Here is a 20,421-nt window from a genome sequence, read left to right as displayed (position 1 = left end):
GTCCATTCCATGTCATCCTCCTCTGAGCTAACCATCTCTTCCTCCATTCTCTCAGTAAAACCCTCAAAGGAATCCTCGTCAGATGGTTCTGCAAATAAGTCCCGCAGCCGCTTCCTTTCTCGCTCCTCGAGAGTATCTGACTCCCGAGGAGTCTTACGACCACGTCTCCCAGTATCGGAGCCATAAGGCTCAACCATAACACTGGGTGCAGTTATGTTCCAATAGCTTATACAGTAAGTAATGTTTTACAATAGGTTATGGAATGTCTAATAGACAAATGCTCTGACTCTTCCTAAAAATGTTAAGAATCATTGGTTTAAAATATAATAAAATAAATATCAGAATAATAAAGAATGCAAGCACACAAAATATAAAAAGAACCTTTCTGAGTTTTAATCACTTTCACATTTTACTACTATACATTTTAAAGTACTTCCTGTGAACCTGTTTTTAATATATTCTATGTATTAATATGAGGATTGCCAGCTATCTCTTATTTTAGGCTGAAAGGTGTTGTAGTTTAACAATATCCAATGAGAGGCCTGGTGCCCACGCTGCTATAGAGCACATCAATCTGAATAGAAAAATGCTGACATATATGCCTAGAAATACTTTCAAAAATATTTCAGTCGCGGAAAACAGCCCCACTGGGATCAAGCACTTATCCTCTATAAATGAGGCTTCTTATGGTGCAATCCCTTGACACTGTGACAAATGTGAATTGAACTTTTATTACTTCCATGTAAAAATGTGCATATGCCACAATCAGACTCCCAGACTAGCAATACATTTGCTTTAATACAGAAGACAGATGAAATGTCTAAGGCCACAATCCTATCCAGGAATGAACTACATTGAAGACAGTGGGATTTTTATTTTTTGAGAAACATGTAAAGCAGTCGGAAATGGAATTTTTTTTAGCTGCATTCACTTGTTGACCCAAAGAACCCTAGATCTGCAGGAATGACGCAAAATTGAATGTTGTCAACAACAGAAAGCCATCTATCATCTAGCAATTGCAAACAAAATGTACTCTTATAACATTCCAGGTCTCTCTATGGGGTAGTTCAGTAATTTGCTATATTACTCTACATCTATTTCAGAAGTGTTTTGTTTGTATTGGGCTGCTAGGATTTCTAACAATTACTTTATTATATGAAATATATCCCTCCAATTATTTAGTCAAGGGCTATGTCCTAGTTCTATTTTATGGGAAGGACAGAATATGAAAGCTGTTTCGAACAGTCATACAACAATCGCTGCACAATGGTAATAACCTTACATCTTTATGAGCCATTTTACATTGCAAAATAGGCCATTCTGAAAAGAAGAAATCTTTCCAATTTATTCCCTTCTAAAATTGTCTGGTCGTGTGGGAGGGGTTGAAGAAGAAGAAATGATATGGGTAGGAGAAAGAACTCTGTCTGTTGGAGGCAAGTATGAATGTTGCAATGAATCACCTTTTTCAATGCTAATCAAGGTGATTCATTGCAACATTCACCCTTGACTCCAACAGACAGAGTTCTTTCTCCCACCCTGGACCTTCCACAGATATACATACCTTATTTGCCTGGATTCCAATATACCTCACAACCTCTGAGGATGCCTGCCATAGGCGTGGGTGAAACGTCAGGAGAGAATGCTTCTGGAACATGGCCATACAGCCCAGAAAAATCACAGCAGCCCAGTGATTTCGGCCATGAACGTCTTCCAACAACACACAGAAATGATATCCACAATTTCTACAGTAAGAAGAAACATAAGTTTTTCCATGACTCCTTTTAGCCAGAATTGGTGCATTTTATGCATATGTCACTGTTTAACAAAGGCATCTGCATACAAACAAAATTAAACCATTTAAAAGAGTCACACCTTTTGAAAAACAATCCCTACATCTGCTGTATTTTTTAAAACAAATATTAAAATAAAAGATGTTGCTCAGGTTGATGTTGACGGCTTTGCTTATAGAATAGAATAGCTTTATTTGTCATTGTGCTATTGCACAATGAAATTACATGTTTTCCCTCACACACACCACAAAACAACACATCCAACCCTCCACACCTCCCCCCACCACCACACAACCCCCAATGCCACATCAGTGTGAAACCACAGAGTTCAACATAGCCACAGCTCTAGGATTAAAACTATTCTTCAGTCTGTTTATCCTTGTCTCCGTCACCCTGTACCATCTCCCAGATAGCAATGATTCAAAAATAAGAATATGCCAGGTGAGATGGATCCCTAGGAAAGTTTGAGCTTTCTTAAGGCAGCAGGAATGAGAAAGTTCTTCCAACGAGGGGAAAGGGCAGCCAATGATTCGCTGTGCAGAAGTGGTGACCCTTTGGAGCGCTTTCCTATCTGCCACTGTGCAGCTACCAAACCATGCACCGATGTAGTAGGTTAGGACACACTCTATAGCAGTGGTTCTCAACCTGTGTGTCCCCAAATGTTTTGATCTTTAACTCCCAGAAATCCTAACAGCTGATAAACTGGCTGGGATTTCTGGGAGTTGTAGGCCAAAACATCTGGGGACCCACAGGTTGAGAACAACTGCTTTATAGCACAGTGATCGTTTTTCATTCAGTTGATGGTTCTTTAGAAGTCTCAGGTAGTACCCTCTTAACCAATGTTACCATATGGATGCCCCAGGTCAGATCCGTCTTCACAGTGACACTCAGGAACTTTGAAATGGCCACCTGCTCCACTTGATCTCCATTTATGACCAAGGGCTGAATTTGTGGTCTGTTCTTCCTATAATCCACTATGATCTCCTTGGTCTTGTTGATGTTAAGAACCAGATTATTGTGCATACAACAACAGGAGCGTCTGATCCACCTCATCCCAATAAGCAGACTCATCCCCTTCTAAGATAAGCCCCACCACATCTTGTATCATCTGCGAATTTGGTAATGATATTGCTATGGTGGACGGAATTACAGTCATATGTGTACAAAGTGAAACACACAGCCCTGTGGCATCCCAGTGTTGAGAATGAGAGCTGATGAGGTATGGTGACATAATCTAAACCTCTGGGAACATCCAGATAAGAAGTGCATAATCCAGGAACAGACTGAATATGACAATCCAATATCCATGAGTTTAGATTCATGGAAATATTGTGTTGAATGCAGAACTAAAGTCTGCAAAAAGCATCCTCACATAGTTCCCCCGTTATTCCAGGTGGATCAGAGCAGTGTGGAGCATGAAAGCAATAGCGTCCTCTGCCGATTTATTGTGCATGTGGAAGGCAAGGAATGATACGCCTGCAGACCAGTATTTCAAGGCACTTCATGATAATGGAAGTGAGTGCCACTGGTCTGTAATCCTGAAAATTCCCAGTAGGAACTTCTTTGGTACCAGAACAGTGATGGAGGCCTTCAAACAAGATGGAGTAATAGACTGAGATAATATGTTCTGAATGAAATATGTGTTGGAGCGGTGATACACACGATCCTTAGAATTTGTTTCACAGCAAATTCCATGCCAAATGGATCCAAAACCAGTAGTTCTACCTTGAAAAAGTAGTTTTCTCCTCTAATATTTTTCTGCCTCCTCCATTTCTGCTGTCTGGGGCAACTGGTTTACTTTGGACATAGCAAAACTGGACTTAGTTGTAGAGATGTTGTCTTACTACTCAAAATTCATTGCTTATTCCATTAAAAAAGATCCTTACAAACTGGAAACACATCCCTTGTCAGAGTGGGGAACATTCTCTAGATTGTTAGAATTACTCTTTTAGTATTCTTCATTGCGTTCTTATAACTCCATAATGCCAGGAGCTGAGAAACCTGAACACTAATACCCCAGATCTACAGCAAGGCTAGGATAGAGCTTTGCAAACATAGAAGGAATATAGCTTTATTATAGCTACAAAATCATTAACAGCTTGGGCCCAAGGTTCCTTAGAGACCTCTCTCTTTTGGAAGCTTGTGGCAATCGCAAGGCTCTGGCTGTTGTAGAAATAGTAACAGTACTATCTGAAATAATTTATATTCAGTGCGAGAAAGAAAGGAGTGAATCAAATGCCCATGGGACCTGTACTTGACACAACCAGCAATGAATAATATAGTTAGGAACATCTGAGGTGTCAAATCGGGAGCATTCGTGGGTATAACATCATATTTTGCTCCTTTCCCCCCTTACCTTTATTTTGAATTAAAAGTATTAAATTAAATGTGTGTTCTTCACATTAATCTTGCATAAAACAGCTCCTTAAATCTTTAGAGCCAATAAAATTACTGTCTCAAGAAACATGAATAGGAGTTTCATTTGCAAATTCGCTTTCATTTGCAAATATCAGATGACTGTAAGTTGTTTAATAAAGTCATCATAAGTATCAGATGAAGAAACAGTCCTCCTGGCTTACCAGAAAACTCCATTGTGATCCACAGAGTGCTGGCAGACGGCCACTTTCTCTTGGCACATCAGACTTTTCCTTTTCCAGAAGCCTGTACATTTTATAGATTCTGAAGAAGCAGGATAAGGTCAGCCTATCAAAAACAGTTTCATTGGCTAGTATAGATCCGGCTTCATGAGAAGACTAGCAGCTTCACCCCTAGCCATCTCAGAACATAAAACAACAGCTCAGCATACTGATGGTCAGATGGCATGCCTTACCTTCCTTCCACAATACACAGGAACTGCCATGGTACTATCCCTATTGTCATGTTTTACTGGTATTTTACATGTATAGTCATCCCTCCACATCAATTAAGGTTAGGGGCACACGACCCCCATGGAAGTTTTAAAAACTCTGCAAATCAAAACATCAATATTTTTTAATCTAAGAACATTTCTCTAGGAATTTCTAGGTCTTCCTCCACTGTAAATTGACCACAGAATCACACTGGAGGATGTAGAGATACCTAGAAATGGTCTTCTCGTTTTAAATCTCTAGCTTCTCCAGCATGTCTGGAGGAAGTTAGTCATCAAGTCACACTAAAGGGCCTAGAAATTCCTAGAAGAAATATTTTTCATCAAATCTGAATAATCAAATCCCCAAAAGTCAAAACAGCAAATGTGGTAAGACCTGCATATTTAAACATAAGTACTAATGTGGAAAAGGTTAAGAAACCTTTTACATGGTTGCAAGAAGTTGCTTATGTTGAACCTTTGCTGAACCTCATGGTGTAATAAATTACAAAACTGGAGAACCATCAGTAGGAACACTTCTGTCTATTTCCTTATTCATCTTCCAGTATGTCCAGTGGGATGTACTCACATAGGTTTGTACAACTCTCTAGTCGCCAGTAGTGTAGACTCAAAAGAATCAGTGAAATCTACAACACTGTTGATTATAAAGTTCCCAATGATTCATTGAGTTTAGTTAAGGCTAGCAATTAGATTTAGGTATGGATTGTAAATATTGTAATGACAGACATCGGGATTTCAAGTGAAAAAGTCAACATAAGGACAAATATCTGTGCTAGCTATTATTCATTCCAAGGCAGATTTCAGAAAGCAAACGGAAACCACCTACAACTGCTATTCCTGGAGTCCACCATGTTTCTTAATGAGGCATTGTTAGCAACATTTCATCAAAAAAGATCCTTAGCACACTACATGGTTATAAAGCTATATTCCAGTTTAACCGCACTGGAAGCATCCTATGTAATTTTGAAATCTGAAATTTAGGGAGGAACACTGAGAATTCCTAGCTAGAGAAATCTTGTGCCTCACTTTTCCTAGAACTATAGCTGTACAGTAGGATACGTTTCACCTTGGTATTTTTACACTGTACAATTAGAGTACTACGATTCCAATTTAATCGACATGGCAACTTCCAAAACACTAATGTGCCCTGATTGAGAATTCTAAGTACTTATCCCTAAACTGCAAATCCCAGTATTCCATAGGGTGTTGTCATGGCAATTAAATAGGAATCATAGTACTGTAACTGTATAGTGTGAAAAAATTATTCATGAGAGGTTGCAGAAGTTACTATCATGGCAAACTTGAGGGGGAAAGGGTCACAATAGCAGCAGATAGCTTGGTTGCAATGGAGAATGCAAATGCTTAGGATAATCTCTCTTTTCCTTCCAGCAAAACAATTATCTGCAGCTTGAGGATTTGTTCTATCTCCCTTTCCATTTGTATGGTTAAAATATGAATTCCCAGCTGCAGGTGCTGCAGAGATCTGCCCAAACCAAAACCTCCAGCGATGCAAATCTACCCTCTTCACACCCAACATGCTTCTTTAACCAGAGACAAGGGAGCTGCCTGCAGCTGAAGTGACAGTGACAAACTCCAGGTTATACAAAAGGGCTCCTTCTGCAAAGCAATGGCAAGCAATTTTACAAGCGAAGTCAACTGTCTGACGAACCAGCTGCTTTTCCGTACATTCAGTCTGAGAAGGGTGTATGTGTGTGAAAAACCTTCTGGATAACAACAGCCACAGTAATCCTGCCATTAGCAGCCACAGAACTGTCACATCCGTAACTCTCAAGTGGGTGTTAGCTCCAGTCCTTCACTTCATCTGCTTGCTTTGTTGAGAAGAGAGAGAGCGAGAGAGAGCTTTGACTGTCAGCAAAGGGAACATGCACATTTGTCTGTCATTAGTACATACAAGATCTCCAGAGCACACATAAACAAAACCGTCACATGCGCCGCTTTGGTAAACGTGCTGCATTGTTTTTCATTTCATTTGTTTTATTTGTAGCTTGCCCACATGAAGCCTTCACGACTAGCCCTGCATATAAAGCAGCACTGGATAACTTGCTTGTAATCTGTCATGTACAATGGAGCAATTGCCACTCACTTCACTTCCCCTATTCCAACACTGGGAAATGGATTATTTTTAGACATGCTTTGTACACAACCTAGTGTTCAAAGCGAACAGCTAAATTCCCTGAATGGTAGCCAAGATACTTTGGGGACGACCTATAATCCACCCCCCCTCCGATCACTACCCTGGGTATGATGTGCATTTCCAGGCACAATGGAGAAAACTCTTCCTTTATGCCATATTATCTTTTGTCTCATTGTCAATACCAATTCAAAACAAGTGAATCTCATCTGTTCAGCTTCACAAAGTGCTATTTTATTCCCCACTCCAGCTACATTCTGTCTTGTGGTACCTTTTCTTTTGTGGTGAGTAGACACAAAACATGATCTACTGTGGAGTGTCTCAAACACCTTTTTCTACACTGAGATTCTTTTCCTTGTTTTTTTTCATCATATGATAATGACTCCCACATCTGTGCAATCTACCTGAAAAACACATTATATATCAGTTTCTCATGAACATCCTCTGGGAAAGAAACCCATTCTGGGGAACGAAAACATGTTAGTTTGAAGTCTTAAAAGAAGCCGATGCTTACCTGATGGAAGGTGGGAAGAAATACAGTTCTAAAGTCCTTCATGTATTTATTCATTTGTAACAAAATAAGAGAACAAGAACAATAGATTTGTACAACCTGCATATCCCCATAAAGCAGAGGCTCTGAGAAGCTTCTGAAGTGAACTTCTGCAAACAAAACATAAGCCTCTTAATAGGTTTATTTTGCAGAAAACGTTGTTTTCTTCACTGGAATCCTGAGTGACATGTATGGCAATCCCATTTTCTCACCAGCTCTGCTTAGCTTCCAGCCGTTGCTTTCTGTTACGTTTGTGGTGCATTCATGCAAGGCCTCTCAGATGTGGTTGATTTCAGTGGGATCCAAAGAAGGCTATTTTGAAGATTGCAGTTCTACAGATCTACACCTCATTTCTAACATCTGCCCCCATATTAGGCTTGCCAAAAAAAAAAAAACTTTCTCCAAAGGAGACAAACCTCTAGGCCCCAATGTGACGTTAAGAGGCTCACACCTATGCCCTTCCAGGTATCAGAAGGGAAATTACAAAATTATAGCTAATATTTCCTTCTATTTCCATGGCCAACAAATAAGAGATACCAGTAATTTTCTTCCTTTCTCATCCTAAGATGAATCCACACTACAGGATGAATGCTATTGTATCTTATTTTAACTGCTATGGCATAATGCTATGGAATAGTTGTTTTACAAGATCTTCATTCAGCCTTCCCTCTACCAAAGAGTATTGATGCATCACCAAGCTCCAGCTCCTTGTTTGCTGCTGATCTTCGATGAAGCAGACTCATGGACTAAGAAAGGACTGGCTATAACTGCTGATTTCTGTAAGAAAACAGAAGGACTACTGTAAATACCATTGTTCTGTTGATCTTTTAGATTCAGTAAAAGTTACTGTGTTATTTTGTTCTGCAAAGCTGAGTGGTGCATCATTCTGCAGGGTGTCTCTGGGCTCACGGGCACACGTAAGAGCTTCCATCTATCATCCACAATCCCCAACAAAACTGCATTAATCTTACAATGTAGATACACCTCACAACTATGGCTTTTTGCAAAAGAATCTCAGATATCCGCTTCTCTTTATTTATTTATTTATTTACAACATTTATACCCCGCCCTTCTCACCCGAGGGGACTCAGGGCGGCTTACAAAAATTGGCAAAATTTAATGCCAAAAATGCAATCATAAAAGCAAAACAATATAAACAGATCCATTAATAACATTGTTAAAACACATTTTAAAAACCCATGGCCTATGATTCTGCTGGTTCACTGGTTTCATTCACCTTCAAGCTGCTTTTGACTTATCGCAACCTGAAGGAGAACCTATCATGGGGTTTTCTTGGCAAATTTGTTCAGAAGGCCTTTATCTTCCTCTGAGGTCGAGAGAACGTGGCTTGCTCAAAGTCACCCGGTAAGTTTCCATGGCTGAGGAGGGATTTGAACAAAGTTCAAAGTTATAGGCAACAATCAAAACATTTCATCATTGCTGGTTACCCAAAGGATTTCTTTGCATAATGAGGAAGCCCACTTTATTATTTATTTATGTATTTACTCATGCATTATATTGATATCCAGCCTATCTTCAAATAAGCAATAGGTGGTGTACATGACTCTCCTCCTCCCACCTTTATTCCCGCAACAGAGGGAAATCAAACTGAATGTGAGTTTCATGACTCAGGAGGATCTCTCAACTTCCAGTCCAGCAGCTCTACTACTATTACCTGCTTCAACAGGAATTAGCAGTTTTATAAGCCTATATTTATTTATTCTTGTGTGTCAATTTTGTCTTATTTTAAGAAATATATTTTGTGTGTAGCAGCAGTGTCTATGGTCTACACAGACAAATGATTGTAAGGTCCTGCGGGATCAATATTCTTATTCAGTGTTCTGGCTCACACACAAGTCACTCTTGTGTACCTAGAACTCCAGCACTTTGCCCATTTTGCATAGCAAAATCAAATAAAAACAAATACTGTTTACATGATTTCTTCTCCCATATGGCAGAGTGATGAATCAACAACTCCCAGTCTTGCCTAAGGCTGTTGCTTGTCTTCAGCCTCTGATTCACCCTTTTGCTCGGTAAACAAATGAGAAGTTAAAGCGAGTTAACCAGAACAGCGATTTGTGCAATCAAGTCCTCTTTAGAATAATATGCAATTTTTCATAAATTACTCTGGACTTAATGTGGGCTTGTTCGTTTTCCTTAGAACTGAAAACTGCAACTTCTAAATCATTTCTAGTGAGTCACATCACAGGCTAGTTTTATCAGTCAAATATTATGTCAGTTCCAAGGAATCAAGAACAAGTGGGCAAACCTGAGTGTATCCAGTTACAAGAAAAGAGCTGGGTGTGTCCCCACTCATCCCCCTGCTGTCCAGCAACAAAGAAATGTTGGGTTACAGTTAACAGGGATATTTGGTCTTTGTACAAAGGTTGAATGAAAAGTAATGCCTCCACGTTCGTAACTCCTCAACGGATGGCAGTACTGGTATGCGGCAGGTACTGGCTTGTTCAGTAGACTCTCCTCTACAGTTCTGTTTGTCAGGAAGCCTTAACATTGAACAGTTGTGTTGTTAAAGTGCGAAGTATGGAACCCTGCGCAGACGGTTGGTCAATGCGACTTAAGCAACGTGCAGTTATTGAATTCTTGACAGCAGAAGGTGTCACCCCAAAGGAGATTATCAGAGAATGCAGGCTGTTTATGGTGATTGTGTTGATGTGAGTACTGTGCATCGTTGGGCGAGTAAGTTTAAAGATGTTGAGGTGGGAACATCTGACTTGCGTGACAAACAAATAGTTGGGCGTCCTGTGACAGCAACCACCAGTTTCACAAGTAAAAGGTTGACAGATTGATTCAGGACGATCGTCATATCATTCAGAGAGAAATTTCAAGTATAATCGGCATTTCACAAGAACTTGTGGGTCACATTATTGCTTTGCTATCGGAAGATCTGTGCACGATGGGTACTGTGAGATGCTGGTTGCGGAAACAGAGTGTTGACTTCTTCAGTGACGGCTTCAGAAAACTTGTTCATCGTTGGCAGAAATGTATCCAATTGTCTGGTGATTATGTGGAAAAATGAATAGTGGTAGTTAAAGAGCACATTCTAAGGATTTACTTCTGAGTTTGAGTTATTAAAATATTCCCATCCAAACCCAAGTAACGGTGGAGGCATTACTTTTCATTCAACCCTCGTATGGTTGAAAGATGTGCAACAAATGTGAATGTGGATTGCAACAGTGTGAGTCAGAGTTGTGTGTGTTTATGCCTTCAAGTTGTCATGGACTTCAGAAGACTTTCTTAGGCAAGGAAAACTTAGAGATGATTTTGCTAGTTCCTTCAACTTTAATATAGCCTACAGTTGATGATATTCATTGGTGGTCTCTTATGCAAGTACTAACCAGAGTTCATTTTGCTTAGCTCCTAAGATCAAACAGGATCTGCTGCCTTTAGGGTATTACTCATAGTGAGTCAGACTTACACCATCATTCATCATTTATGAACAGGATGCTAGCCCTAGTATGTTCTTTGTGCTTTGCTTTGGAAAACACACTTTCTAGAAGAAGATTCTAAGTATATCCTTGGTGGTTCTAGCCATAGTCTAGAAAAGGGGAAGTTTTGACACTCCAAATGCTGCTGTCAAGCTATTCACATTGTGCTTCTCCACTGGCTATGCTAGCTTGGGCCCATGGGATTTGCAATCCAAGATCATATGGAGGGCCATATATTCCCCACTGTAATATTGTATTCCCAGTATATGGCTTCCTGCAGTGGGCAGCCAGAGACCTGCCCACTCCTGGAAGCCATATACTGGGAGTGAGTAACTGGAAGACCTAGGGTACAATTTCTGCCCCAGGAAGACACCATTGATTGCAAGATGCACCATAATTTCTGTACCACCTCCACCAACAAAAATATATAAGATACACCTGTGATTCTAAGATGTACCCCATTCTTAGATACGTTTATATGGGGAGATGAAGCCCCCGGTGACGCAGCAGGTTAAACCACTGAGCTGCTGAACTTCCTGATTGAAAGGTCAGCAGTTTGAATCTGGGGAGAGGGGTTAGCTTCCGCTGTTAGCCCCAGCTTCTGCCAACCTAGCAGTTCAAAAGCATGCAAATGTGAATAGATCAATAGGTACCACTCCGGTGGGAAGGTAACGGTGCTCCATGCAGTCATGCCAGCCACGTGACCTTGGAGGTGTCTATGGACAATGCCGGCTCTTTGGTTTAGAAATGGAGATGAGAACCAACTCCCAGAGTCTGACACAACTAGACTTTATGTCAAGGGAAAACCTTAACCTTATATGGTGAGTGTGTCTTAGAACTGAAGAAATACAGTAATCATAAAATGCAAGCAGCTGGAAGTTCACTTCTGGGTATTTTAAAATCTTGAATAGTTGAAAGAGCCTTGCAAACATTTTAAAATTACCACTGCTAGAGACTTCTAGGACAGCATAACTTTCAGCTGTCACAATTCGACAGTCCCAATTAATCCATTGCCATGCCACTCTTTCAGCTGCTTTTAAAATGTCCAGGTTTCCCTCTATTCCTTCTACTTTCTCCATTCATACTTGGTTTATTTTAATTAATGCAAACTCAATTAGAAATGCAAAACTAATTTGCACTCAGTTAACTGAGTGGAAGTAAATGTGAGGTGATGATAAATTGTTGCCTTTCCCAGTAGACTCAAGCAAAAGCAAATTGCTTCAGCTTCTCTTAGCTTGTGCTTTTGCAATCTTGACTACACTCTGATATTGCTTGGACTATGAGTTTTCTGGTATTTCTCTGTGAACTGTTGGAGGCCATGGGAGACTCACGTCCAGAGGCGGTCCAACCATAAGGCGAAATAGGCACTTGCCTGTGGCGCCATTGTCCCGGGGGCGCCATCGTCCTGGGAGGAGGGCACCACTCTCCACCTCCTTCTCTTTCGGGCCTTCCGGCGGCCGCGCTGGGCCTCCCGGTGCCCATATTGGGCCTTCCGGCCGGCGCGGACCCACCTTCGCACCACCTTTGGGGCCTTCAGAGATTGTGAGGTCTGTGGGAACTTGGAAGCTAGGTATGTGGGGTTTATATATCTATAGAAGGTCCAGAGTGGGAGAAAGAACTTTTCTTTGAAGCAGGCGTGAATGTTGTAATTAATCACCTTGATTAGCATTTAATGGCCCTGTGGCTTCAAGGCCTGGCTTCTTCTTGCCTGGGAGAATCTTTTTTTGGGAGGAGTTAGCTGTCCCTGATTGTTTACTGTCTGGATTTTTTTCTGTTTTCAGAGTGTTGTTCTTTATTTATTGTCCTGATTTTAGAGGTTTTTTTTATACTGAGGGCTATCTGGGTTATCTAAGTCCACACTGCCCTATATCCCTGTTCAATGTTTAGTGCTAAATTCGCAAATATAGTAATTCCTACATAACATTACCATGTATTGAACTGCTTTTTCTATTTATTTGTTGTAAAACATGATGTTTTGGTGCTTAATTTGTAAAATCATAATGTAATTTGATGTTTTATAGGCTTTTCCTTTATCCTTCCTTATTATCCAACATTTTCGCTTATCCAACGCTTTTATTTTTCAGTGATTGGTTTGGGGGGAGGGGGGGGCGCCAAAATTCTGTTCGCCTACACTTGAAAGATACCTAGGGCCGGCTCTGCTCACGTCTTTCTTTTGGGGGCCAGAAAAAGGGCAATTCAGGGGTTTTTGAGAGATCAAGATCTGCAAAAACAACCCTGGGGGCACATGCTGTCCCAGGCCTGCACTGTGTCCACTCCTGTTCTGTAATCATGTTTATTAATTGGCACGGTTCAATTTAGCTACTGTCTCTAAGTTACAAACCAGATCACAGTTTAATCTGTTCTCCAGGTGTAGTTCTACTGGGTATAGACGGAAAATTTATTAACTTGAAATCAGTTCTTTTAGGAGCTGAGACATTCCAGAGCAAATGTACTAGGCAAGTTTATTTTAAAAGACTTCATTGTGTTCGTTCAGTAACAACCCAAGAGTTTTCCCTGAAGAGTGTACTCAATAACTTCTTGACCCCACTGAAGTCAATTAGAACTTTGTTATGGCTTCATGAGAGTCATGATTCTATCCATGATATTGAATTCATGCTAACCCACTTTCTACGCAGGGGCTTTGCAGCTGATTATTTATGCTCCTTAAGACAACTGAGAAGGAATTTGGCTTTGGATATGAAACGTCTGTGGTCATAAAGAATACGTAGCTAATATGAGAAGTGTAGTGGAAGGATAAGGAAGGAAATTAGCAGTGCAATTAGAAGATAATTAGAAGAGAGCCAGGGTGACCCCATGGATACAGAGCTAGACCTAGATTTAGACCTCCGCTCATACATGTATTCACAAGATAGCTTTTGTTTCTTTATTATCTCCAAACTTCAGCTTCCAATAGCAATAGCAATGGCCTAATCACGCAGGGCTGATCCCAAACTCTGGTCCAAGCTGGATGTGACAATGTGAGTATCCTATCATGACCTCAAATAGAAGCTCACTGAGGACCTATAGCTCCCTCTGCTAAATTATGTTTCCTAACTCTACCCACCCATCTGAGGAACTTTCCTCTTTTTCGAAAATGGGCACTCTCGCACCTTTCTGTGGCTTCTCTCTTTCGTACTGGTCATATGTTGTAGAGAGGGATCCTCAGACTCAAAGAGAAATATTTGAGAATGTTCTGGTTTGGTCTCTGAATTCACAGCTGCCAACTCTGTTTTCAGTATCTTGAATAAGGTCATTTTCTTTTTCAGCAGTATTTCTTCTGCAGCAATGGACCTAACTACTAGATCATGACAGATACCTCTGTGCAGATAAATCGAGATATTGCATAAATATGAGAGAATAAGGGGGTTCTTAAACTGAATGTGTGAGTGAAGAGTGCAGAACCTGCCAGTGGATAACCTTACCCTCAGCTTCTTACCTGGCAGAGAACTATATTACCAATATCAATTATAACCAAAAGAAAGATAACTTTGGAGGTAAGCGACAGAGAAATTAAAGGCCATCCTGTTTCTTTAAACTAGATCCTTTGTCCCCACTACCATGATATGGAGCCCTCAGTGGCGCAGTGGGTTAAACCCTTGTGCTAGCAGGACTCTGACCAAAAGGTTGGTGGATGGAATCCAGGGAGCGGAGTGAGCTCCTGTCTGTCAGTTCTAGCTCCCCATGTGCGGAGATGAGAGGGTGGTAAAGCATCAAACATCCGGGTATCTCCTGGCCAACATCTTTGCAGATGGCCAATTCTCTCACACCAGAAGCAACTTGCAATTTCTCAAGTCGCTCCTGACATTTAAAAAACCCTACTATTATTTTACTAAACTTGAATTTATGTATATGGGCTCCTGTCACATCAAGCTGAAACTCAAACCTGCAACATAGAGTAGTCTGTTCATGTGCAGAAGATGAATGGGGGTCACTCACCAATTCAGCTGAAAAACCCAACATATTTTTACATCCGTACATTACTAAAGTGTATCTTGGGTATGGAGGGTTTCATCCCCTATTCCTATCAGTCACAATATTATACATCAAATTGGATCATTCTCTGTCTGCCCATTTTCAAAAGTGCTTTTTTGCAAGCTATGTCAGTGGTGAGAAATGGGTGGGTTAAATTAAGCAGCTTCTGAAATATGTAAAGATGGAAGATAGCACCTGTGCTTGTTAGTCATGCCAGATGCATGGACCAAGTAGACGTAAAAAAGAAATGAGCTCTTAACACATTTTTACTTACAAGCATATTACCATTCTGGCACATCAGAGCTCATTATGCATACCGGAATTACAAAAAGCTAGAGCTGTAATTCACTACGGCATTTACAAATGTCTAACCACCTTAGGTACGTAGCTAGCTACTTAGTGTTTCTCAGCTTGAATTCCCCAGTTGCGACTTACTGGGCAGTAGCTGCTGCACTTGACAACAGTCTGTCCCCTGTTGATTGGAGAGCAGCTCACTGATGTCCCCACCCTCACCCCTTTGCAGAAGCAGGTCCCTCATTCAATTTCCCCTCATACCAGAGATCATTCACCAGATGTATGTGTGCAAATGTGAGTCAGTTACTTCCAAATAAAAAGGGGGACTGACCCTTGCTGAATCAGGGTTGTTGCCTGGTAAGTGAAGACTATGGGTCTGTCCCTACATATCATCTAAACTAGAGAACACATGGGAATCATGAAAATGAACAAGTCGTGAATGTATAACTCTAGGTTACATGTTTATAACTGCCTTAATGAATCCTGACCTAGATTTATACTACTGACCAATATTGTTCATTACAATCATATTTTGAGTCAGCTCAATACAGTCTGTCAACTCTGACTGGCAAAGGTTCTCTAGGATTTTCTTTCATAGTCCTCAATACATGGAGGACCATGCCATCCCCAAAAGATCTTTTATGCAAGTATTAAGTAAGGACCTCATCACACGCACCGCTGGAATCACTGAATATCACTGTGGATGGCGGCACATACCCAGAGGGCATGGGGACCTGTCAGCCCATGCCCCACACCTCCCAACTTCCTCATTACTTCATCACATGGTGGAAAGCCTCAGAAGCCAGCTCAACCCATCTTTCTCAGGGTTTTATGTCACTTTTGCCATGAATCTACCACTGAAGTACTTTTCCGGTATTTGATGGGAGCCGGCGGGCTCTGTTGAGAAACTGCAAAAAAAAAAAACCTGCCACCGCTGTTGGTTTTAGCCCATGTGAAGAGGTCCTAAGACTAACCCTGCTTCATTTCAAAACTCAGACAAGATTTCAGAATACTATGAGTAGTCAGCTAAAAACCAAAGGGAATTGTATCCTTCATGGAGGAGAACAATCTACACAACCATCTCTACATACACACAACTAGCAACTGGCATCAGTTAAATACATATGCAGTCATAGCTACCAGTTACTGATGTGTATGTAACTTTTTTAGCATGGTGGATGAAGGCATTTAGCACCTCTATCCACTATAACTCCCTTTCCCAGATATGTACCTGGTGGCCATTCAGTACTTGTAGGAAGATGGGTAGCCAGGCAGCTTTGACTGTGTACTGGGAACCATCCATAGAAAGAAAAGGGGATCCTCCTGGTTTTTTCCCAGGGTTTCTCTGGATGTCCAAGAGGATTATATTATCATCCTGCATCTAACTGGAGGAACAGACCCACTGGCTCTCTCACTGCATGTCATCCTCCATGGACCACTAAATGGCTGAGAGTAGAAGTGTCCAGCCAGAAAACTGATAAGTCATGTGTGCAAGAAGAAGGGAGCCAGCTGGCTTTGCCAGGCAGAAATGTATAATCATCCTGTGCAATGAAGGATCTTAGCTTAAGACTTTTAAACTAGTATAAGCAGAGGCTGTCATGCTGCCAACAATCACTGCACTTAGGACTCACTGAGCACTAACACTAGGGTTAGTACTATATCCAACCCTTCTCTCCAGCACCAGAATGAATTTCTGGTTGCTCAGATCTTTGTTGCATCCGACCTTCTGTCAGGGTTGTAGTTATGAAAAGGCAGCATGAAGGTCATGTTTGCATTCACCTGTTCACTTTGCCTGGCCCTTTTATTTGAACACCAAATCTGTATCCCTAAATGCTCAACTGAAGTTTAAAATCACTGCAGTCCTAGAAATTTGGAGATGGAAGGAAACTTTTTATTGGAAGGGAGCAGAATTCTTATTGAGGAACAATGGTCTTATCACCATCATCCTCATACACACCTGTTCTCTGTCCTTCCTCCACCCTTCTTCTTTTCAACTACATAAACACATAGATAAATCTTTCCTCACTTGATGTCCCACAGATGTCTTGTACTAATATTCAATTTCAACAGAAGTATTACAATTGACTATGTAGGGGTGGGCTAAGGTAGACAATGGCAGCATTGGAAAAATTAATTCTTCCTATGTAGTTCAGCAACTGCTCCAGTTGAAAATTACTACTATCAGTAGTCACATGGTAAGGTATGTTATGTCAAGAAAGTTCCATCTTTTTCTAAATAAAAAACCAAGAAGAGAAATCTGTGTCTTTATCACAGTGAAAACCCAGAGTTTATTACCATTAATGTACTGCAGTCCATGAAATTGCTTTTCAGGTTGCACTCATTATGTTCTACAATTTTCAATCTGTAACCTCATAGATTTGTGTAACAGGAAACACAAACTATTTCCCAGGACAATTTAACAGGCAACCTGATCCCTATCATCGAAAAGTAAGATGGTAATGCTTTGATGCCATACCCACAATAGCAGAACCAGCTTTTAGAGTGGGTGTCGTGACATTAAGAGGGGGAATCAGATTTTCAAGTTGCTACAAGAGGCCAATCTAAACTATTTTTTCCTTCAAATCCTCTAGCAATTCCAGGTCCCTCTTAATCTAAGGGGTTGAATGAAAGGGGATGTCCTTTGTTCCAGCATGTCAGAATAGATGCAGAGCAATCAAGGACACTTGTTTTAGATTTCTATGCCAGGGCAGGTGGCAAGAGCAACGGAGCAGAGCGATGTCGCTAGCTGCCACTATTCCACTTGCTTCCCAGGCCAGTTGCCATACTACTCTTCTTGTTTCTACTAATAACTATAAAGACAAACATCTGTTTGCACATGAATACACAAGTAGCCTCTAACTATTATTATTTTCTAACTGCATGCAATATAAACTGGCCATAGCCTGGCAAAAAAAGTCCCACCATTACTCTATTCTTGTGATCAAAGTAAGAAAATCCTTAAGATCATGGGTAGCAGTTGCTAGCTTGGCAGTAAATTAATTCCAAGTATAGTTCAACTTTAAAGGAACTATCCAAGATGTATTATATGTTTTATGATTTTATTTTTATATGTTTTAAATGTATTTATGTGATTGTATTTTATTGTGTATTGCTGGGCTTGGTCCCCATGTGAGCAGGCCTGAGTCTCTTCGGGGAAATGAGGTGGGACATAAGAATAAAGCTATTATAAGATGCAGAAGCTGTTTGGGAGAAAACGTTCAACAGCTTGGATAACTCTTCTAAAGTTCAGACTAAATTAAAACAATATTACAGTCAGTTCTCCATGTTTTCTGTAAAGAAGAACCACCATGAAAGTGGTGCTATTTTTTAACACCTCTCCTGGAATCTCTAGGTTTTCAAGAACAATTTATGGTCAACCGCCAAGGAAACTTGTAGCTCAAAATTTATATGAACAGCATATTATTGCAGAATCTTTGAGTTTTTTCTGTAGACGTATAAAGAGGATATGTTGTATACTAGGGCAGTGGTTCTTAGCCTTTGCTCCTTCAGATCTTTTCGACTTTGCTGTTAGTATTTTTGCTTGAGCTTCTGTGAGCTGAAGTCCAAAGATTTGGAGGACCAAAGTTTCAGAAATGTGGTTCTCAAAATGGAGAACCTGGGAGCAAACATGACTCTCTGGGGATCTCATTGTGGCCCTTTGGATTACTAAAAACACCATGTGCCCTGTTTGTTCGATAACCTCACTTGACTGTTTCCCAGTTTTAGTACCCTAATCTCCAGCACTTTAATTCTATTCTTAATTTTATAACTTTTCATTTTTGTACATGCCTGCTTTCTCTTGCAGTTATTAATAGTTCCACCAGGCCCGTAGCCAGGATTTTGTTTCGGGAGGGGCTGGGATTTTGGTTCGTGGGGGGGGGGGGGGGCTGAGTCTGAGCAGGAGAGGGTCTACCCTAGCAAACCTTTTGTATCATTATCCCAATACCCCCATTCATATGGGATATATTGAGCATGGTGATCAGATCATGATATAAATAAACATAAAAGTTTAAATAATAAATGTAAGGCTTTCTCGGGGACCACCCTGAGAATTTGGGGGGGGGGGGAGGCTGAAGCCCCTCAAGCCCCTGGCTACATGCCTGAGTTCCACCTATTGTCCTGACACCCGCGGATGTATTTTATGAATGTTTTTATTGTTTTAAATATATTTGCTGTTGTTGTGTTTTGTTTTTATTTGTTGATTCTTGGGCTCGGTCCCCATGTGAACTGCTCCAAGTCCCCTTGGGGAGACGGAGGCAGGTTATAAATAAAGTATTGTTATTATTATACCCTTTTCCTAATTAAAAATGTTTGAAATCCCTTTTCTGGGGCTTCCTTAGTGGCAATAAGACCTTTATACTAAAATTGGGCCCCACTCTCTTATTTCTAGCCCTGCCTATTACTCCACTATGTCCCCAAGAACATTTCTGAAATTGTGTTTGGACTTTGGGCTGAAAAAAGGTCAGACACAAATCACAATTTTTATAATCCCTCACTAATGCTGACTAGGGCTGATGGGATGTGCAATCCAAACAATAAGGATGAGGAAAGCATGGGCTTTGAGACGCTATGGAACTGCCAGTCTCATCAGGTCTGGTTATTGGTTAGCAATGCTCAAGGGTGATGGTAGTTGATTTTTAACAATGGTATATCACATTCACCATCCCAGCTGAATATGAACACTTCCATTTGCCTTTTTGGAGGTATGTGAGAGCCCTAATGAGTAAAAAAATAAAAGGTTAGCAGCTGTCCTGAAAACATTTGGCTAAAGTGGCTGAATATATATCTGTTATTGGACCCTCCTTGATTTCCATATAGCAAAACATCGATGGCTCATGATGTTCCTTACTTAGTGTAATCTTGATCTGGCAAGGCAACTTAATCTAGCATAATTATGGGAAATGATGTATGTCATTTCCATTTCTTGTACACCATGTACAAGTTAGAATACAACTGGTGATGTGGCACTTCACAGGGCCAAGTAATTCATGGCATAAACAAGAGATTCATATTCAGGTAGGGGTTTTCTTTTCCTTTTTAAAACAGACTTTGATGTGTAAAACATTAGTCAAATTTGTCAAATTACTGCCACACATGCAAAGCCTTTGTTGGAAAGATGTGATAATAGCAAAACAAATGTCTTTTAAGCTATTTCACCCTTGTCAGAAGCTGTCGTTGGATGATACAGCATCTCATCTTTCCTGCAACCAATAAAAACAGGCTCTGTGGCATTCTGCCTCCTGAATACTTGTGACCAGTGAACAAAATTATTTTAAAACAATGCATTCTGGAGTATTTACAGAATTCCTTCTGAGATCTTTCCAGTATGGAGAAATGTCATATAAAACTAA

General features: G+C 40.5%; 1 long non-coding RNA gene across 1 annotated transcript in view; it reads right to left on the bottom strand.

Annotated features, from left to right (window-relative positions):
• The window catches only part of LOC103279037 (uncharacterized), a 117,124-nt gene that overhangs the window by 9,379 nt on the left and 87,324 nt on the right, over positions 1–20,421 (bottom strand). The window contains exons 4-5 of the long non-coding RNA XR_010007034.1: positions 4,370–8,135; positions 1,562–1,742 (exon numbers count right to left, since the gene is read on the bottom strand). This is a non-coding gene — a long non-coding RNA (uncharacterized LOC103279037). The remainder of the gene's footprint in view (positions 1–1,561; positions 1,743–4,369; positions 8,136–20,421) is intronic.

Source organism: Anolis carolinensis, chromosome 5 (assembly GCF_035594765.1).
Source record: "Anolis carolinensis isolate JA03-04 chromosome 5, rAnoCar3.1.pri, whole genome shotgun sequence".
NCBI lineage: Eukaryota > Metazoa > Chordata > Lepidosauria > Squamata > Dactyloidae > Anolis > Anolis carolinensis.
Note: the sequence above shows the minus strand (reverse complement) of the source record. Positions and strands in the feature narration are given on the sequence as shown.